The sequence below is a fragment of the Garra rufa genome, chromosome 20, assembly GCF_049309525.1.
Source record: "Garra rufa chromosome 20, GarRuf1.0, whole genome shotgun sequence".
Lineage (NCBI taxonomy): Eukaryota > Metazoa > Chordata > Actinopteri > Cypriniformes > Cyprinidae > Garra > Garra rufa.
Genome location: NC_133380.1, coordinates 20,616,990 through 20,621,535, shown reverse-complemented (window position 1 = coordinate 20,621,535; position 4,546 = coordinate 20,616,990).

Sequence of the window (4,546 nt, the reverse complement as noted above, 5' to 3'; positions counted from 1 at the left end):
TAATAACTATATCCACCTTTTTCTTCAATGCGGAAGTAAGCCTACCAGTGAGACTTCCAGTTCATTATCCGCTATAGAGTGTTTTCACAACACGTCATCAATCAGCCATATTGAGGGCACTGAATTTTAAAAAAGAATAGCACTGAACCGAATGAAACATATTTTGCTGATTATTGCTGTACTAATCTGTCAGACCGGGAAAAACATTTGGAGTACTATAGACTACCAAAAGTTACAAATCATAAAAAGAGTGCAAAAAAACTGTCTGAGGAAAGGCTTTTGTGGTTGGCCAAAATGAACCAGGATTTCCAGGGCAAGAATCTTGACAACATTTGTGTTTGTTCTTATCATTTCCGGTCAGGTTGGTGAAATATTAGGGTAATATTTTAATTTATGCTTGTACGTATCTCTACCACCCATTAACTTCAGTTTGTCAAAATATTGCGCTTTTTCCGGATTACATTTATTTCTATGGTGTCCGTTAATGGCGACTGAGTGTCACATAACTCTGAACTTTTTTTCTCCAAAAACAAGTAATACAGACCTTCTCATCTCCCAATAGTAAGAAAATCTCTGAGAAGGATAACAACGTGCAGTAAACGGTAAAACTGTTTGCACTACAAACCAGTGTGTTCATAAAAAAGTTACTAGTTACATAGTTACTTTTTATGGAAAGTAATGTGTTACGTTACTTTTGCGTTACTTTTTTAATCTGGGTAGGGCTTGCTTTGCTTTGTTTTTATTTTATTCTAATTATGGCAAATGTAAAAGCTCTTTTGCAGTAAAAGTGAAATTAATTCACCTTAGGCTGAAAGAAAGTATATTTCCGCAAGAGAAGATCACTCTTCAGCATTAAAACATGAAGCACAAATGTTAGTTTATCAAAACTATTTTTTGCTCATTCATATGGTTGAATTTGATCATCGAAGGTTAGCAGCAAAGATACTGGTAAATAAACGGGATTAAATAAATAAAGAATATTTGTATAATTTAATTATTTCAGGTTTGCATTTCACTGTTTTATTAATAATAGGGGGAAAAGTAACTGGTGTTAGTTATTTGAAAAAGTAACTCATATTTTCTTAGAAATTCAAAAGTAATGCATTACTTTACTAGTTACTTGAAAGCAATCTGATTATATAACTCACGTTACTTGTAATGCGTTACCCCCAAGACCGGAAGCTGTCTGACCAATCAAATTTACAAATGGCCGCGCTTGTTCTTATGGGAAAAAAGGTGGATAATTACAGACTTAATAGTCATTTTAATTCTATGTGGATAGTTCACATCAAAACAATACCAATAAGGACAAAAGAGGACAAATATAATCACTCTGAGAATTTTTTTTTTACCCAAAACGTATTTTAAAAAGAAAGGTTTTTCAGCAGCAGACAACAAAAATGCAACGCGCAGTTATAATAAACAGAGATTCATCATTTGCTTTGATGTAATACCCAAAAGGCAACTTTTATATGTTCCGTAACTTATCGTGCTATTATCCGCGTCGTTGACAAAAGTATTAGTTAAGTCCAGTATCAAAAGGAATGGATATAGCCTCTATATGCCATCACTCCTCTCTCTAAAATAATAGGAGTGTTTCCTCTATAATTGAGCAAATACAGGTGAAAGCAAATACGAGCGAGAGAGAGCAGCTGTTGAGGTGGGTCTCATAAATTGAAGTTGACGTAGCTAAAATGAACACATGCACAAAGAAAATGGAACATAATCGCTCTGAGCACGTCTAACAGCGATTGCAAAGCAAGCTGCTGACACAAGCAATCTTACATCACAGCCACACGACCACAAGATTCATACAAGCAAGGCCGGACTACAATACGATGCTGCGTTGACCTTCGTTTGTGTGGCAATCAATTGACAACTTCAATTTACGGCATTGAGAAGCATATAGTGGGTACTATCATATGTCGGATGAAAAGTCACAACAGGGGGTCTTTGTAACAGTGAGATTTAGGCTTCCTAACAGCGCCGGCATAATAGTCGGGTTACAACTGCTCCACCCAATCAAACCCAAAGTCTGTGTGATTTTTCCTCCGCCAGCCGCTGTTTACACAGAACATTCTGTGAGATGTAGCTAGGCAACCAGTCAGCCTCTGCCATCTCTCTTTCTTCCTCTTGAGAGGGAGCTTATGTGGGCTTAGCTCTAGAGGAACAGTGGCCCTTTGCAGCGAAGAAGGGAATTACCATGGAAAACACTGGATTGCGCCCGCACACAAAGGGCAAAAGAGGGAGGCTGACACGGCAGAGTGATTCTGCAGTGCGGGATACACCGACATCATTAGTCGCAGTCAGTTTTGAGTCATGACTCGCTAAATCTACAGGATGAGGTACAAAGCGCTTCGGGAGAAGATACTTTTTGACCTTTGACTGAACACGGAGAACTTTAGATTTCCAACAGGAGACAAGAATGAGCTACTTGTAGCCTAGAAGCATTAACTCAACTCATGCCATCTTGCCTTGCCAACTGTCATGCACTCATGAGTTTGACTCTTAAAACCTACATATATCCAGGAGGGATGACTGTGACTATAGCTGGATAAGTTTCAGAGCCTAAATTCAACACTGAAGTGTTTAATCTATCCTTACTGCTCAGTTTGACTCCACCAAAAAGCTTAAACAACAGTGACTGAACAACCTTTAACTAGCTGAAGTCGTATATAAGAAGCCAGAAGATGTCCTTTTAAATGTCTGAATTCTAATTTATGTAATTATTTTTCATTTGCAGCAACAAACTAGCAATTATATCTAGCAGAATGCGGTCTAAATCAACCTAGACGCAACGCCACAATGAACGCAGGTCTGCAGTGCCATCTAGTGCATAGCAAGGGAACAACAACCTGGTGCTTGATTCATGAACGAATGGCTCTTTTGAACTGTTTTTTTTTTTAATCATTGGTTGGAACCGATTCCGTTTGTAAATCAAAATCAAATCGCCTTGGGAAAGAAAAAGTTTGTTAAAACCACGACATTCAAAATAAAACCCTCACAACAACAACAAATATTGCGGACAGGGGAACATTTCCCTGGTGAAAAAAAAAAAACCAGCTAAAACCAGCATATGCTGGTTGGCTGGTTTTAGCTGGTCATAGCTGGTCAGCAGGCTGGTTTTAGAAAGGGTTTTGGCCACTTTTCCAGGCTGGGAGACCAGCTAAAACCAGCTATATCCAGCTTAAACCAGCTAAGATTGGTCAACCAGCCTAGGCTGGTTTTAGCTGTTTTTTTTCAGCAGGGTTGTGATTCAAACGAATCGAGAGTCGTGTATTTGAATCATTTATCGTGAACGGTCCAATTTGTGACCCTGGACCATAAAACCAGTCATAAGGGTCAACTTTTTGAATACATCATCTGAAAGCTGAATAAATAAGCTTTCCATTAATGTTGGGTTTGTTAGGACAGGGCAATATTGAGGAAAAAAAAAAAAAAAACTAAATATTGAGAAAATCGCCTTTAAAGTTGTCCAAAATAAGTTCTTAGCACTGCATATTATAAAAACAATAAGTTTTGATATATTTTCTCAGTATGAAAATTTACAAAATATCTAAATGGAACATACAATGAATTATATAATTTAATATAAACATTACATAAACCAATATAAAATATTTTTCTCTAAAAAGAAAATGTATGAATAATATAACATAAATAGGTACACAAATTAAAAATAAATAATAAAATAAATTTGAAAAATATATTTCTTGCATCAAAACTAGTCTCTTTTTTTAAATGTAAATGAAAATGTATCGTAATATAAAATTAAAATAATATGGAATTATAATTTAAAAAAAAATATTTCTAGAATTGTTTTTTTAAATATGAATGATAATATAATTTAATATAAACATCACATAAACAATACCAAATATTCTTCTCTGAAAAAGCTAATAATGTATTGTAATATAATAATGTAATATTAATATATAAACTAAATATAAATAAGATATAGAAGTTCTTTTATAAAAAAATATCAGTAATATAATGACATAAATAGTACACAAAATTGCATCAAAACTACTCTTTTTACTAGACTTTTTTTCTCTGAAAAATGTAAATGAAAATATATTTTGAGAGAAACTAAAAATAAATAACAAAATATTTAATTATAATTACTTTAAATTACTTAGAATTGTTTTTTATTTTAAATATGGTTGATACTATAACTTAATACTGAATAAATAATTAAAAAAATCTAAACATTGAGAAAATCGCACTTAAAGTTGTTCAAATGAAGTTCTTAGCAATGCATATTACTAATCATACATGAAGTTTTGATATATTTACAGTAGGAAACTTACAAAATATGTTCATGGAACATGATCTTTACTTCAAATCTTAATGATTTTTGGCATAAAAGAAAAATCTATGATTTTGACCCATACAATGTATTATTGGCCATTGCTACAAATATACCTGTGATGTCAAGACTGGTTTTGTAGTCCAGGGTCACATTTGTTCAAATGAATCATTGTAGCATTTTACCTCTTCTATAATCAAACCACACCACCAGTGTTTTTATAGAAACTTTGTCCAC